Source organism: Apodemus sylvaticus, chromosome 4 (genome assembly GCF_947179515.1).
Source record: "Apodemus sylvaticus chromosome 4, mApoSyl1.1, whole genome shotgun sequence".
Taxonomy (NCBI): domain Eukaryota; kingdom Metazoa; phylum Chordata; class Mammalia; order Rodentia; family Muridae; genus Apodemus; species Apodemus sylvaticus.
Genome location: NC_067475.1, coordinates 46196687 through 46214588, shown reverse-complemented (window position 1 = coordinate 46214588; position 17902 = coordinate 46196687). Strand labels below are relative to the sequence as shown.

Genomic DNA, 17902 nt, shown 5'->3' with positions numbered 1-17902 from the left:
CTATGTGGCTCTGGAGCTCACTATGTAGACCAGGCTAACCAAGAACTCACAGAGGTCCACCTGCCTCTGCTGGGATTAACAAACAAAGCTTGCCTGACTCTAAAATTGAGAACAAAGCCAGTTTTAGTCCTCTGAACTAGAGTGTTGTAATCTTTGTTCCTTGCCAATATTCCTTTCACTACATTTTCATTTTTGAAAAAGTCGTGCAAGCAACAATAAAATATTGTTAACATGTTAAAAAAAAAGCAAAAACCCCCAAAACAACCAGCCAAACAAAGCAATTGTTAGCTTGTGATGTGAAACATTTTGAAGTGCATTTAACTTTGACAGAACCTTTCTCAGCTCTTAAGTTTTAATTTGTTTTAAGTTTTAATTACTGTGCCTAAGAGTTCCATAAAACAAAAATGCCTCTAATCTATAAACCACCTTGCCCAAGGACAGATAGTTCCTGAGGTGCTGGAGACTGTTGTTCCTACAAGATAATAAGGCACATGTTTACACTTCCCTAAACAAGTGTGGTTAATCCAACTGCAGCCGGAGTGTTTGACCACACTTAGGAGGAAGGTCTGTAGGCCAGAAGAATGTCAGGATGTTATTTGCCCCCAGTGGATAAAGGTGGGAAGTCCACAGCCTTGTGAGTTTGTCTTTATAAGCTCCTGGCCAGTGTAGCTTTGTAGCCAGTGTCCATCTTCCTGCTCGGTATTTAATTAAAACCTGCTTTATATCTGACTCTAAATTGTGGTAGTAATCTTATTCTTGTCTGGTGAGATTAACTATGTGTGTGTGTGTGTGTATTGCAATTCAAGTTCTTGAATTAAATTAAGCTCAGGTCAGCAGGTCAGGTGGTAGCTACCTTTTACCAACGGAGTCATTTTGCTGGTCTGTTTCCATTTCCTATACAAAAGTACTGACAGATGTTGCCCAGTGAGGACATGTCTCTTGGAGGATGTTACCAGATTTAGGGTCACAGTTTCTGCCTCCCCCAAGACCAGATTTGCCTACTTATCCTCAATATGCCAATTAAAAGAGCCAAATTACTAGCGAGGAGCAGAAACAGCCCCTATGTGGAAACTTTGAGAAAAGGAGAAATGAACTCCAGTGAGCTACTTCTCCAACGGTGTCTTCAGGGCCCTGGCATGAGGGTTTTATAAATAGTTCAGGGTTGCAAAGAAACAGACCACCATTCCAACTGAAACGTTTGAACTCAAGAGGGTGTGTTTGATCTTCAGTAGGAGCATATGTAGACAAAAAAGTACATTTGATTTGTATTCCAATTTAGGCGGTGGCTGTGTATTTTCCTCATTGGCTGGGGTCTGACCTCACAATCTTATTCAGGTGACTAGTCTGAAAAAAAAATGGCACACAGTGGAAGGGGGTCATTGCTCCAAGGAGAAAAATGTCACTTCTAGGGGCTACACAGATCTGGGGACCAATTGTGTCAACAAAGGTTTTACTGGGTGAGTAGGATTAAAATATTTGCATGAAACTCTTACAAAGTGGGAGAAATAAAAAGTTTTTATCATTGTCCTAAACAAAATTTTATAGTATTTGATGAAAAAAGACTCGTATTTGATATTTCTTTTGTATACATATATATTCATACAAGCTAAGCCATACAACCAAGGCGTGGTTCTGTTTGTCACGTTCGGTTTCTGTCCTGTCTTGCAAGGCTACAAGGACAAGTTGTAAATCTCTCTTAGGGACAAGTTCCTCCTCTGGCTGTCCCTACCTCTCCACCCTTTTCTTCTCCCTGGAGGAGTTTCCTGGGAGAACTCTAATTTCTTTGAGTCCTCGTCTCAGTAGTCTGATAGCCAAAGGAAGGGACTCCAGGCAAGCTAAGCGCTGTGAAGGGTCCCAAAGGTGGATGAGGAGGTGTTGATCTAAAGGTTTGTGAGTGGCCCTAACTGAGTAGTCTCCGGCATGTTAGATTTCAGGCTCCGCCAGGCTTTTTGAGTGAATTTGGCCTCTTGTGGCAACAGATAACAGGCTGCCCGGAGGAGCCTGACAGTGGGTGATAGGAAGGGGTACAGCTGCCCTCTGGAGGAAGTGCTAGGTCTGGGAAGGGTGACTTCTAAAAGGGCTAGCCTCACCTTCAGTTCACCCAAAGGCTTCCTAAGAGTTCTCTGAAGTAAGTTACTCGAATTAATATTCCTTTTACAGACTTTTAGCTTACTGTTGGTGTGCTAAGTGAGCTAGGCAGGGTCTAATCACACTCATAGAAAGCGAAGCCAGCCCCTTGGAGTAACCGTCTCTCAGGCTGGAATGAATGAATCTATTCTAAGGAGATATTTAACCGTCTCTCAGGCTGGAATGAATGAATCTATTCTAAGGAGATATTTATACCTATCTTTTCGGCAATCGCGTTATTGAAGTTATTGAAATTCTCTCCAGGAATATCCAGGAGCTAAACCGTTTGAAGCTCTGGGGGCGTCCAGAGGAGGAGGAATTTGCCAGAACTTTTTAGATGACCTTGCAAGAGATACCTGGAGCTGAGACAGTGGTGGGTGAAGACCACACCATAACTGACTGACTGCTGGGTTATGTTTGTGCGTATTTTCTTCTAATTGAACCTGACCCTTAAACTGGGAAGAGACGTGTGTGTGTGTGTGTGTGTGTGTGTGTGTAGCATGTGTGTGTGTCCAGACTTCTTTTTTCTTCCTTTTCCCCATGGTAGTCAACCATATTAAAAAAGCCTCTCCTTTTAATTTTCTTTTTAAGTTAGGCTTTGAAAACTGGATTACGAAGGACAAACATGGCTTATAGGGGCTCAAGTTGAACCCCAAGTCTGTGGTTTTTGAGCTGAAAAATCAGTCGACTTAGTTGAAAAGTTTTAATGTTCCAAACTGCTTTAGGTTGGAAGACAAGATTTGGGCTCTCTTAAAGCCTCTTTTTAATCTCCTGGGGTGGTGGCTGCTGCGAGGGTGGGGGTGGGTGGGGTTGGAGGGTGGGGGTGGGTGCATTGTTTGTTAAATGTTACTGGTTCTTACTGGACAGTTCAGAGGTGGGTGTTTTTTCCTATCTCTTCTCTCCTGTTCAAATGGATCTAAAGAATTTACTGGTGTTGAGTAATGGGTAACCACAGGTCAAAGCCTGTCTCACGATGCTCCCCCCGCCCCCAAGTCCTCCCGGGTTAGTCAAGGTTGAAGAATGACATGGTTAACATTTTTCAGATATAATTTTTTTCCCCTTAGCACTAAACATTTTCTTTTGCAAAATAATGCAAGGCACAGACTAAAGACTTAAGAGAAAATGGAAAGCAAACCACATGACATTTCAAGTTGTACTTTACAAAAAGAGATTTAAAAAGTTTTCTTTCACATTTTATAATTTGTGCACTTTGGGTGATTGTAGTGCAGACCTTTAATCCCAGCAATCTGGAGGCAGAGGCAGGAGGATCCCTGTGAGTTTGAGACCAGCCTGGTCTACACAGCTAATTCTAGAACAGTCAAGGCTATACAGTGTCTGAAACCCCCACTCCCACCCTCGAAAACAAAACCAAACCGTGCGTTACGATTTCTTCACAACTTTTTATATAAGTTAAATAGTATGTGGAGTGCTGTTAGATTTAAAAAAAGGGTGGTGGGGGGGGAGAGGGACTAAAGCCGGGAGTGGTGGTGCACCCCTTTAATTCCGGCACTCAGAAGGCGGCAGAGGCACCGCTAAGGCTGTTGCACTGAGAAACCCGGTCACAAAGCATAAACAAAGGGCGCGGGGGTGGTCTTGTAAATCCTCACGGTGAATTTCAATTCCATATTCAGCCAATCATTAAAAACAACAAAACAAAACAAAACCATCTGCATGCCTCGGATACTGCACACTTCAGTACTCACATTGCAAAATGAAATCGCAGTGGAGCTGGGTATCCTATTTATTTGCGGAATATGGCTACCTCGCTCAGACAGGGGCAGGTGCTTTTTGTCTTGCGAGGCATAGGCAACAGGTATGTATTCAAATAGGCTGGTGCAGAAAACCAAGGAAAGTGCAGGTTCCTCAGTGCAACAGTAACTCCTGAGTTAAAAACCCGCAGAGCGTTTTTATCTTTTAGTTCTGAAACCCTCTTAGTTTTCAGATGTGTAGTCCTAAAGCCCATCCCGCTCTTGGAAATCAGGTAGCTCAGCCCGGGTCGCCAGCCTTCCCCGTGGGTTACTCAGTAAGCAGGCTCCGCCTAGTTGCAGCTCCGAGGTACCCGCCGGAGCCAAGCCGGAAGTTGGTCAGGCTGCCTCTGCTGCTCAAGGTAAGAGTCCCTTCTGTTTAGTTTTCTGTGTCAAGACTCTTGGCAAAGCTTCTAAAAATCAGAGGTAGCTAGGCGACCGCGGCGAGAGCAGGCACCCGCGTGGTCGGGCAGTCTGGAGGCTGGCTGAGGGCTGCGCTCGCCAGCCAGCAGGCTTGTCTTGATCTCTCTAACGATTTAGGTTCCTAATATGCCTCGTGACTTTGACTGAGGCGCCCTAATCCCAAGAAAGGGGTAGTTGTAAGGACAGACAAGCATGAGGGCCAGAAAAGTAGTGACTTTAATTTGTGCACCATAATTAAAAATTGAACAAGGGCAACTTAACTTTTACATTGAAACTTAATGTCATAATTTGCCCATGTGAGGGTTATTCTGTGTGTGTGTGTGTTCAGCAGTCTTTTCTTTTCCTTTCTTTTCCTTTCCTTTCTTTTCCTTTCCTTTCTTTTCCTACCCCCTCCCCCCCCCCCCCCCAATGTCTCAGGTCAAAGGCAAATTTTCAACTAGCAAATGTGCTATCTGGAATTCTCCTAACTCAGCTAAACTTTAAACTTTCAGTTCAGCTGCATTTTTCCTCCCCTGAACTAAAAGGAAGAAAGAAAAGTGGAAAGATCCTTTGATACTAGGCTAACACAGAGGTGAGATTTAATCTGTTGGTTTGTTGGTAACAAAGTTAGGGTTTGTGGAAGAGGGTTTTGCTCAGCAGAGTTTTAGAAGTTATTTTTAGGCAAATGTATCCATTTTGCCCCTTCTCTGTCACATTTCTGTTTACACAATGTCAGATTCTCTTGAATTTCATTTTACAAAAGCACTGTAGGCATGCCTTCTCTGTTTTTATTAGCTAATAGCACATTTCTTCTTCTTTTTTCTTTTTTTCTTTTTGGTTTTTTTGGGTTTGGTTTTTTCGAGACAGGGTTTCTCTGTATAGCCCTGGCTGTCCTGGAACTCACTCTGTAGACCAGGCTGGCCTCGAATTCAGAAATCCACCTGCCTCTGCCTTCCAGAGTGCTGGGATTACAGGTGTGCACCACCACTGCCCGGCTTAATAGCACATTTCTAAGAGAAGAACTCTTATTTCTGGTTGGCACAGTTAGGCAAGATTCCAAGGAAAGAAGGCTATTTTAACCGGAGACCTGGCTTACTCATGATTTCATTAAGTAGTGCTAGCTATCCGGGAACTCTTTCCGTAGACCAGGTTGGCCTCAAACTCACAGAGATCCGTATGCCTCTGCCTTCTGACTACTATGATTAAAAGTGTGTGCCTGGTTAGGTGTTTAATTTAATTCTTACAAAGTAGTTTTTTTAAAATAATAATAATAATAATAATAATAATAATAATAATAATAAAACTTGTACTATCTTTAAAAATAAGACTAAATGAGAATGAGAATAAATTATTTGCTCTATGTCACAGCAGAGGTCCCTGATAGATGATATTGGGTAAATGGATAGGTTGAAGGCAGGGGAAATGGTTTAGAGAGCCTGATGACCAGAGAGGTCAACCCCTAGATTGTACAAGATGGGAGGAAAGTGACCTCTGACCTCTGCAGCATGCCGAGGCGTGTACTCCCAACCCCCACCCAAATGCAGTTTGAAAATTAGAGGGCCAATTCAAACACAGAAATACCATACAGTTTAATGTGGTGGGTGTTAGGCAATAGTGGCTGAGGACATTTAAATGGACATTGCAAATTGTTGGTTTTTAAAACAGAAATAAAAAACGGAAGCATGACTGTATTTGAAAAGAGGAACCAAATCCAATTATTGTATGAGCAATTTAATGTATCCCCCCCCTCTCATTAATTTCTTTATTGAGAGGTGTCGCTATGTAGCCCTGGGTGTCCTGAACTTGCAGAGACCCCTCTGCCTCTGCCTCCCAAGTGACAGGACTAAAGGTGTACCATCAACTTAATGTATTTCTGAATAGTTATATAATTTTATAATGTATACTTGTAGTAGTTTTTTTCCTAAATTATAAATTGTCAAACCTGCAAAGAATTTTGTAAGGAATAGAATTATAACAAATGCTGGGTAGGTCCTGAATGTACGGTGAGGCAGAGAACCTCTTTTATAGAGCCTGGGCACATAATGAGCGTGGCCCTTTTCAGAGGAGCAGAGCCCCTCTGCCTGGCCCAGGAGGGCACCGTCAGCCCTGGCCATGTGGGAATATAGGCCTCGTGTTACCTGATGGCCGGATTATTTAGAAGATATCAGAGGTACAGATTTCTTAGGAGTTTTCCTGACCTCCAGATCGTCACAGCTAATTTGTTTAAAAACAAATGTTTGTCCTGTGCATGCAGTCACAAATCCTGTGAGCTTATGTGTACGGTGGCTCTGTCATGTCCAGCCAATACTATTTTCACGAGGATGGTCCACTACCTCTGGCGCTTACAATCTTTGTTATATGCCAGAAACTTGGGGGAAAGGGGTATGATATAGATGTCCCATTTAGCACTGAGCATGCAGACTGGGCAGTTGTGGGTCCTTATTAATCACCACCTACTGCAAATAGAAGCTTCTTAGATGAGGCTTGAGAGATATACTGTTTTATGGGTGAAAAGATAAAAACGTAGGGGTAGTTTAGTACTATATCCATTTAACACAATAATAGTATTTAAGATGGAGCTAGCCTAAATCCTAGCATGAATCTGGAGGGATTTATGGTGTCCCACCCTGGCTCTGAAGCAACTGACAACTGAAGGCTAATAGAGAAGAGAGAGTCACTTTTCTTCAGGGATGTGGTCCCTATATATCTACTCAGGCTTCTGTAGATAGTCTACGCCCACACACTTAATAGCCAGCTGTAAGTGGACTCTGTGGGTCGAAAAAACAGCACATGACATCGCTGGAAGGGAAAAGTTAGGGGAGCCGGAGGAGGACTTGGAAGGGAGGAAATAGGGGGTGCATTTGGTCAAAGCATTATATGCACGTATGAGATTCTCAGTAGAGAAGTGTGGCTTTGGGTTAACGTTGGATTGTTTCCCACCAGTTTACGACCTTAGCTGAGTTTATAATCTTGACTTCTGGCTATAGGACCTAGACTGGCCTTCTGCACTCTTGAAAGATTATTGTTGTTGTCAGAGAGCTTTTGATTACATAATGGCCTACAAACATTTGAACATACATGCATAGCCACACACATGTACACACTCAATAAAGGAGGAGGGCAGGGATCGTGGGGAGAAGGAGAGAGAGCAAGAGGAAAAGAAACTCAGAGAAGTGGATATCTTCAAGTAAAAGGCATGATTTAATTTGGGGGTGTTGTTTTTTGAAGCAAAAGCCATGTAGCAGAACCTGGATTTACAATGTAGCTGAAGATAGCCTAGAACTTCTGGTCTACCTGCCTCTGTATGCTTGGATCACAGATGTGCTCCACCATACCTGGTTTAATGCCATGATGTGGATGAAGCCCCAGGTCTTCCTATGTGGTAGACAAGCACTCTATCAACCAGGCTACACACACACACACACACACACACACACATGCCCCCCCCCCCAATATGTTTATAATGACTATATGTGACTTTTGACCTTAGTTCTAGTTAGATTGTCCTTCATGTGTCCCCTGAATTTCATTTTCACTATTTTCCTTCTTGCTGTGATTCTTTCTTACTTGGTCTGCACTCAGTTGAATCTTCTTTCCTTCATAAGCCTCGTCTACCCAAGGGTTTGACCTCAGAAAGTAGGCCAGACCTCAGAAAGTAGGCCAGACCTCAGAAAGTAGGCCACACCTCTTTCTCATCCCTCATTTTCTATGACTCTGGGGTCTTGGTCAGTGCCTTACTGTGGATATTGAGGACATCCCTGTCCCGCACACCCTCCTGAGATATGGTGAAGAGTGAGTACTAAGACCAGGCTGGCATTAGTAAACTCAAGGATATCCACTTGCCTCTGCCTCCAAAGTGCTGGGATCAAAGGCATACACCACCATGAATTTCTTAATATTTCTATTATTTTCGCCCACACCTCTTAAGTTACTATAATGAATCCAGTTTGTTCCTTTGTTATCCTAGGCAATGGTTTTGAGACAGGTTCTCTATATGGCCCTTGCTGTCCTTGGAAGTTACTACTTACTATATAGACCAAGCCTGCCTTGAACTCACAGAAACCCCCCTGCCTCTGCCTTCACACCTGCATGGGCCACCATGTCCACCAATGTTTTATTTTAAAAGCTCTCTGAACTTCATGCAGTGTATCAGAAAAAACTTTTGTATATCTCCTGTAAGGATTAGAGTCCATGCATGCTTAGGGTGCTTAGGGTGACAGCTGGGGTACATAGTTACCCAAAGGGATTATAGATGAGTGAGTTTTGCTTTTATTTCATCTGCTAGTTTCCTACTACTTCACTAACATCCTTTTTTTTTTTTTTTTTTTGGAAAGAGGTTGGTTGTGATAGCCATATAGAATGTTCCAGGCAAAAGTCCTATAGATATAATGAGGTATTTGGTTCTAGTCATTACTCCAGATTGGGAAGGGATCTGGGAAAACCACTTGCTGATGACTGAGCAGGGAAAAGGCAGGATCAGACTGTGGCATGTAAGCTGTTATACACCCCTCAGCCGCCATGACTTTCTCAGTCACTCTCCTCATTTCCTCACGCTCTGTCATGTCTTTTCAACTATCTTAAGTGGTTAGCCTTCACAGGCCTCGGTTGGTATTCACCAGGCCATTTACACTCTTGGGTTTTCAGAATCTTCTCTGAAAATGTCAAAACTCCAGTTGTTAATTTTAAAAGGTCATTTTTGTTTTTCAACTTCCTCCTGTGAAAATGAACCCTGGGACTCTTTTTTTTTTTTTTTTTTTTTTCAAACTGGGCAAGTGGAAATACTTGACCCGGTCTTTGATTTCTGTGTAACTTGAGATTCAACTATCAAAATCAATTTAATCCTTGGTGTGGAAGTTTTCTGGGAGAGTGAAATGACTGGAATGAAACAGAGACAGTTTCTGAAATATTTTAGAAGGTTTGAGCAGAAGATTAATTAGTGAGCTTCCAGCTGTTAGCCACTGCAGTCCCTGGAAGGAATACTTAGTGTTCATTTCTGATGGGGAAGTTAAGGGTGATGGCACACAATGATTAAAAAAAAAGACTTATTGTTTTTCAAATATGTGTGTGTTTCTGTGTCTGTGCGGTTGAGTGCAGGAACTGGCAGAAGCCGCATGCGTCAACTGGACTCACAGGCAGTTGTGAGCTGCTTCATTTGGGTTCTGGGAATTGAACTGCTCATTTGTTATTTTTCTCATTAAGTATAACTGCTTGCTTGCTTATTTATTTATTTATTTATTTATTTATTTATTTATTTATTTATTTATTTATTTAGTGCACTTGGATGTGCCGCTGCATGCTTTTGATGGCCAGAAGGCATCCTGTGAGAGTTGGCTCCTAACTGCCAGATTCTCACCAAACGTTTGTTTCCTTTCCTCTTCCTCTGTGTTCTGTTTCTTTCCTCTGTAGGTGAGACTGCCGTCCTCCTCACAGGCTTTTCTGGATTTACTGTGAGCTTTGTGATTAGCCTTAGCTTTTACCCATCTCCTTGTCCTTCTGCCTATGTCTTCGAAGCTTTGCTTGCCTACCTCTGCACCGGCTGTTTCTGGTGTGCCTGTACTTAGTCCCACTAGTTTTTCAGAGTTCACAGTCTACCAGGTTTGCCCCAGATCTTAGGGGGAAAAATGTTGAGTTCAGCATGGAATGGGAACTCCATTTAGTCATAGAAGTCATGCTATCAATAGTGGTTCTGTTCTTAGGCTGAAAAGCTAGAAGCAGAAGCACATTTAGCTAAAAAAGTTAATGATGTTATCATTCCAAAAAAGTGTCCTTTTAATTTCTGTAGTGACATCAGATGATGAATGGGAGACTCAATGGGGGCTGGAGAGATGGCTCAGCTCAGTGGTCAAGAGCATGAGTGGCTCTGACAGAGGATCCATTTTTATTCCCAGCACCCACATGGTAGCTCACAACTGTTTATAATTCCAGTTCCAGAGGGCTGGCACTGCATGAATATGGTGTACAGATGTACATGCAGACAGAACACGAACATGAAGAAGTAGCTGTTTCCATGGGAGAATATAGTTGATTGAAATCACGAAGGTTTTATCCAGGCAGAGCTGGCACACACCTTTAATCCCAGCACTTGGGAGGCAGAAGCCAGGATATCTCTGTGAGTGAGTTTGAGGCCACCCTAGTTAGTTCCTGGACAGCCCTGAAACTGTAGCTACAGAGAAACTGTCTTGAAAAACCAAAACCAAACCAAATCAAAACATATAAACAAACAAACAAAAAGAGTGAAGGTTTTCAAGTGCTTTAAGGATAGTAGTGGTTTAATATTATACATGATTTCAAAGACATTTCATTGTAAGGGGTAATTATTTATTAGCATCTTTATAGTTTTTTAGGCTCATAAATGGAACACAGAGAATATGAGCACTTTCTAGTAGTTACATCCATCTTTTAGTTTAAAAAAAAAACTCTTTGCATAGCTTGTTCATCTTTTCCTTACTTCTAAGAACTGTCCTTCCCCCCCAAAATACTTGATCTCAACCTTGATTAAAAACTAATTGTTTCTGTATATTGTAAAGTAGCTATTGTTCAATGTTAGGTTAAGATCCATTGCTAAATTATGAGATTGTGAAATGTAAACAGCTTCAATTAAAAAAGAAGCAATAAAAAAAACAAAAAACAAAAAACAAAATACAAAAAAAGCAAAAACCCAAGGTCTTTCCAAAATCGTTGAAATGATTGGTTTAGGCTTTTGCTTTTTTTTTTAAAGGAGTTATCTGTCTGTCTATCTATCTATCTATCTATCTATCTATCTATCTATCTATCTATCATTTAATTTGAGACAGAATTTCTCTGTGCAACAGCCTTGGCTGTCCTGGAACTTGCTTTGTAGACCAAGCTGACCTCGAACTCTGAAATTCGTCTGCTTCTGCCTCACAAGTGCTGAGATTAAAGGTGTGTGCTGTCACGCCTGGCCAGATTTATTTATTTTTATTATTTTAGATTATATGTAGGTTTGTGTGTGATGTATGCATGAGTGCAGGTGTCCAAGGAGGCCAGAGGACTCAGAGCCAGCCAGCTCCTCTGGTGCTGGAGTTACAGATAGATAGTAGTGATGGCCGTTCTTGGTTGTCAACTTGACTATATCTGAAATGAACTACAATCCAGAAATGGAGGACACACCTGTGAGAGATTTTTATGCTTGATTTGAAGTGGGTGAAATCTGCTTCTCAGACCTGTGATGTTGGAAGACACACACTTTTGATACTGTTCTTGAGGTGGGAAGACACAGGCCTTTAATCCAAATCTTAAGGTGGGAAGACTTTTATCAGCGCCACACCTTCTGCTGGAAGCCTATATAAAGACATACAAGAAGGAAGCTTTGCTCTTTGGCTTCTTACCCTTGCCTTCCTAGCACATCTATTCCCCATGGTGTAGAAACTATATTACAGACTGAGAGATAAATGCCTTTGGTTATCGTGATTCACCAATTGTGGGTGGCAATAGGTGTGGTGACCCTGTATATGAAACTTTTGACAGTTTTTGGGGAAAATACAGAAAATGATGCTGCTGATTGGTTGCTCTTAACTTCTTTGGATCAAGTGATAAAGGATAGGGATGGTCTCGGTGAAGGACAGCCAGGAAGTCAGTGATAAAAATGACCACTTTCAGACGCACATAAACAGTCTAAAGGTTTGTATGTGTGCCCGGGAAGAGAATCTTCTCTTCAGCAGCCACAGAATTTGTGGGAAGTCAAAACCCTCATTAGAAGGTTGATTGAATTACAGTGAAAATTCAAGTCCAACTTCAGAGGGTGTCAGCTGTTAAAGTAAGGGCATTAATTAATAAAGAATGGACTCTTTAACTTGGGATGGGGATGTGTGGGAAGACCCAATTGAAGTTGAGAACTTTGAATCCTTTGAATTCTCAAGGGTTTACCTCACCTGAGGAAGTAGTTCTTTCAGCTCCACCCCTTGAACTATTATCCTTTTACCTGAGGAGATTAATTCTTTTTTTCTATATTCTTTGTTTACATTCCAAATGATTTTCCCTTTTCCAGTTTCCCCCTCCCCTTAAGTCCCGTAAGTCCTCTTCCCTCCGGCAGTTCCCCAATCAACCCCCTACCACTCCTCTGTCCTGGCAATCCCCTACAATGCTGCATTAAGCCTTTACAGGACCTGGGCCCTCTCCTTCCTTCTTGGGAATGATTTGATATGTGGGTTGTGTTTTGGCTATTCTGAGCTTCTGGGCTTATATACACTTATCAGTGACTGCATTCCATGTGTGTTCTTTTGTGAATGAGTTACCTCACATAGTATTATATTTTCCAGTTCTAACCATTTGCCTATGAATTTCATGAATTCATTGTTTTTAATTGCTGAGTAGTATTCCATTGTGTGAATATACCACATTTCTGTATCCATTTCTCCATTGAGGGACATTTGGGTTCTTTTCAGCTTCTGGCTATTATAAATAAGGCTGCTATGAACATAGTGGAGGATGGGTCCTTATTGCATGCTGGGGAATCCTCTGGGTATATGCCCAGGAGTGGTATAGCGGGGTCCTCTGGAAGTGTTGTACCAAGTTTTCTGAGGAACCGCTAGACTGATTTCCAGAGTGGTTGTACCAGCTTGCAACTCCACCAGCAGTGGAGGAGTGTTCCTCTTTCTCCACATCCTTGCCAATACCTGCTGTCTCCTGAGTTTTTAATCTTATCCATTCTGACTGGTGTGAGGTGAAATCTCAGGGTTGTTTTGATTTGCATTTCTCTAATGACTAATGATGTATAATATTTCTTAAGGTGCTTCTCAGCCATCTGAAGTTCTTCAGGTGAAAATTCTTTGTTTAGCACTGTACCCCATTTTTTAATAGGGTTATTTGGTTTTCTGGGGTCTAACTTCTTGAGTTCTTTATATATATTGGATATTAGACCTCTGTCAGATGTAGGGTTGGTGAAGATTTTTCCCCAATTTGTTGGTTGCCGTTTTGTCTGTTTTTGATGGTGTCCTTTACCTTACAGAAACTTTGTAATTTTATGAGGTCCCATTTGTCAATTCTTGATCTTAGAGCATAAGCTACTGGTGTTCTGTTCAGGAACTTTCCCCCCCTGTGCCCATGTCCTCAAGGGTCTTCCCCAGTTTCTTTTCTATTAGTTTCAGTGTGTCTGGTTTTATGTGGAGGTCCTTGATCCACTTGGAGGTGAGCCTAGTACAAGGAGATAAGAATGGATCAATTCACATTCTTCTGCATGCTGACCTCCAATTGAACCAGCACTATCTGTTGAAAAGACTATCTTTTTTCCACTGGATGTTTTCAGCTCCTTTGTCAAAGATCAAGTGACCATAGGTGTGTGGGTTCATTTCTGGATCTTCAATCCTATTCCATTGATCCACTTGCCTGTCACTGTACCAATACCATGCAATTTTTAGCACTATTGCTCTGTAGTACTGCTTGAGGTCCAGGATACTGATTCCCCCAGAAGTTCTTTTACTATTGAGAATAGTTTTAGTTATCCTGTTTTTTTTTTTTTTTGTTATTCCAGATGAATTTGAGAATTGTTCTTTCTAACTATATGAAGAACTGAGTTGGAATTTTGATGGGGATTGTGTTGAATCTATATATTGCTTTTGGTAAGATGGCTATTTTAACTATAGTAATCCTGCCAATTTATGGGCATGGAAGATTTTTCCATTTTCTGAGGTCTTCTTCAATTTCCTTCTTCAGAGACTTGAAGTTCTTATACAGATCTTTCAGTTGTTTGGTTAGAGTCACACCAAGATACTTTATATTGTTCGTGACTATTGTGAAGAGTGTCGTTTCCATAATTTTTTTCTCAGCCTGTTTATCCTTTGAGTATAAGAAGGCTATTGATTTGTTTGAGCTAATTTTACATCTGTCTACTTTGATGAAGTTATATATATGTATGTATATATATATATATATATGGTCAATTTTGGAGAAGGTACCATGACAAGCTGAGAAAAAGGTATATTCTTTTGATTTAGGATGAAATGGTCTATAGATATATGTTAAATCCATTTGGTTCATTACTTCTAGTTTCACTGTGTCTCTGTTTAGTTTGTGTTTCTCTGATCTGTCCATTGATGAGACTGCGGTGTTGAAGTCACCCACAATTATTGTGTTAGGTGCAATGTGTGCTTTGAGCTTTAGTAAAGTTTCTTTTACAAATGTGGGTGCCCTTGCATTTGTAGCATAGATGTTCAGAATTGACAGTTCTTCTTGCTAGATTTTTCCTTTGATGAATATGAAGTGTCCTTCTGTGTCTTTTTTGATGACTTTTGGTTGAAAGTCAATTTTATCCATTATCAGAATGGCTACTCCAGCTTATTTCCTGGGACCATTTTCTTGGAAAATTGTTTTCCAGCCTTTTACTCTGAGGTAGTGTTTGTCTTTGACACTGAGGTGTGTTTCTTGTATGTAGCAACATGGGTCCTGTTTCCATATCTAGTCTGTTAGTCTGTCTTTTTTTATTGGGGAATTGAGTCCATTGATGTTAAGAGATATTAAGGAATAGTGATTGTTGCTTCTTGTTATTTTTGATGTTATTTTTATGTTTGTGTGGTTATCTTCCTTTGGGTTTATTGAAAGATTACCATCTCTCTTTTTCTAGGGTATAGTTGCCCTCCTTGTTTTGGTGTTTTCTATCTATTATCCTTTGTAGGGCTGGGTTTGTAGAAAGATTTTGTGTAAATTTGGTTTTGTCATGGAATATCTTGGTTTCTCCATCTATGGTGATTGAAAGTTTTGCTGGGAATAGTAGTTTGGGCTGTCATTTGTGTTCTCTTAGGGTCTATGGAGATGGGTCTGCCCAGGATCTTGCTTTTCTGGTCTCTGGTGAGAAGTCTGGTATAATTCTGATAGGTCTTCCTTTATATATTACTTGGCCCTTTTCCCTTACTGCTTTTAATATTCTTTCTTTGTTTAGTGCATTTGGTGTTTTGATATTATATGACGGGAGGAATTTCTGTTCTGGTCCAATCTGTTTGGAGTTCTGTAGGCTTCTTGTATGTTCATGGACATCTCTTTAGGTTATGGAAGTTTTCTTTTACAATTTTGTTGAAGATATTTACTGGCCCTGTAAGTTGGGAATCTTCACTGTCTTTTATACCTATAATCCTTAGCTTTGGTTGTCTCATTGTGTCCTAGATTTCCTGGATGTTTTGGGTTACAAGCTTTCTGCATTTTTCATTTTTTTGACTGTTGAGACAATGATTTCTATGATATTTTCAGTACCTGAGATTCTTTCTTTTTTCTCTTGATTTCTGTTGTTGATGTTTGTATCTATGATTCCTGATTTCTTTTCAAGGTTTTCTATCTCCTGAGTTGTCTCCCTTTGTCATTTCTTTGTTGTTTCTACTTCCATTTTTAGATCCTGGATGGTTTTGTCAAGTTCCTTCACTTGTTTGTTTGTGTTTTCCTGAAATTCTTTAAGGGATTTTTGTGTTTCCTTTTAAGGGCTTCTACCTGTTGACTCATGTTCTCCTATATTTCTTTAAGGAAGTTATTTATGTCCTCCTTGAACTCCTCTATCAGTATCATAAGATGTGATTTTAAATCCAGATCTTGCTTTTCCGGTGTGTTGCGGTATCCAGAACTTTCTGTTGTGGGAGAACTTCGTTCAGATGGTGCCATGTTGCCTTGGTTTCTGTTGATAATGTTCTTGCATTTGCCTTTTGCCATCTGGTTATCTCTGGTGTTAGCTGGTGTTGCTGTCTCTGACTGTGACTTATCTGTCCTGCAAGCCTCTGTATCTGTGCTCCTGGGAGACCCATTCTCTGTGTATGGAAATTGGAAGGCTGCTCCCAGTCCCAGGCTGCTCCTAGGCTCTTGTGTCCCCAGGTCCTACCTATGCTGTCTGGGCTTTCTACACTCCTGAGTGGTTAGCTACCTCCCTGCGCCACTTGGATATGGTGTGCTGTGGCAGAGGATGGTCCCAAGTTGAAGACAGAAACTGGAAGCAATGAAGGGATTTTTAAGAGTTAGGGAAAATGCAATGCTTGTATGCTATGTAAAACCAAATTCTCCAGGATGGAAAGGCCCAGAAGACATGCCCTTCACTAATCCTGTAAGGCATAAAATCACCATTTGATGAGTGGCAACAGCACATTTGAAGAGTTTTGTTCTTGACTTTTTCCTTGTGTTAGACCTTAGGCTTGGAGATGCTGCTGCTCAATTGGATGAATTAAATGCAATGGGTTTAATTGGGCTGTGAGGTAATAAGGGCCAGGTGTCAGCATTGAATCGCCAGAGGAAGGTGACCATAGTTATTATAATGGGTAGCATAGACAAGACAATGTTTATAATGACCTAGCCCATAGGGTCAGCACAGGCAAGGTGAATTTTATAGTGGTATGATCTTATGGGCTTTTGGTACTGGCTAATCAATTATGGTATCCTCAGGCATGAAAAAGATAAGAAGCCTACTGAATTTTTCCTGATCTGTATAAGTGGAAAAATTCTCAAATAAATGAAAGAAGAGCTATTGGATCATGACAAGAAGCAATCTTGGCCAGTGAATCAATATCCAGACTTGAGCCAGTTTTCAGTTCAGAACCCCTTGAATGAAGGGGTGACCAGGTTTCCCTGAGCAAGGATCTTGATAAAACACCCAAAAGTTTTACTGTTAACCTTTCTCCAGTTCTTCCCCAGAGGTACTTATGGCCTTTTACAGAGATAATTGTACACTAGGGGAAAGGAGACTGGTTCTGAATTGACATTGATTCTAAGAGATCCAAAGAAACAGTTAAAAGTAGAGGCTTGGGGACTGGAGAGATGGCTCAGTGATTAAGAGCACTAACTGCTCTTTCAGAGGTCTTGAGTTCAATTCCCAGGAACTCCATGGTGGTTCACAACCATCTAAACAGCTACAATATACTCATATACATAAAATAAATAAATAAATCTTTAAAAAAATAAAGTAGGGGCTTATGGAAACTAGGTGATTAGTGGAATTTTGACTGAATTCTGACTTACAGTGGGTCCAGTAGGTCCCCACACTCATCCTGCGGTTATTCCCCCTGTTCCAGAATGTATAATTGGGGTAGGTATTCTTAGAAATTGGAAGAATTCTTTCATTGATTCCCTGTGGTGACCTGTGGACTGAGGACTATTATGGTTGGAAAGACTAAATAGAAACCTTTGGAGTTGCCTCTACCAAAGCAAATAGTGAATCTAAATCAGCATTGCATTCCTGGAGGATCTGCAGAATTTAGTGCCACCATCATGGACCTGAAAGATGCAGTGATGGTGGTTCCCACAACAACACCACATCTCCCTTTAACTTTCCTCTCTGGCTAATGCAGAGGACACTGCAGAGTCTACACTGCTGTGCAGACAGCTCACCACCATATGATCCAGTAGACCTGATGGTACTTGAGGTGCCAGTGGCAGATAGGGATGCTATTTGGAGCCTTTGGTAGGCCTCATAGATAACTATTCTCTCTTTGAAAGATAGCTCTTGGCCTGTTATTGAGAAACTGAACATTTGACAATAGGCCACCAAGATACCATTTGACCTGAGCTGCCTGTCATGAGCGAGGTGTTATCGGGCCCATCAAGTTATAAAGTAATAGAGATCTATTATCAAATGGAGGTGGTATGCATGTGACTGGGCCTGAGCAGGTCCTGAAGGCACAAGCAAGTTACATAAAGTTGCCCAA

At 41.2% G+C, this 17902-nt stretch overlaps 1 protein-coding gene across 6 annotated transcripts in view; it reads left to right on the top strand.

Moving 5' to 3' along the window:
- The first annotated feature begins 2044 nt into the window (after positions 1–2044).
- Frrs1 (ferric chelate reductase 1) overlaps positions 2045–17902 on the top strand; it is a 49218-nt gene continuing 33360 nt past the window's right edge. For 2 of the 6 annotated variants that reach the window (XM_052179346.1, XM_052179352.1), the window contains exon 1: positions 4063–4234. The gene's annotated coding sequence lies outside the window, so the exon portion shown is untranslated. Of the gene's footprint in view, positions 2129–2391; positions 2501–2526; positions 2547–4062; positions 4235–4844; positions 4867–17902 lie in introns of those variants that run through there. The other 4 variants (XM_052179347.1, XM_052179348.1, XM_052179349.1 and 1 more) reach the window with 4 other exon arrangements.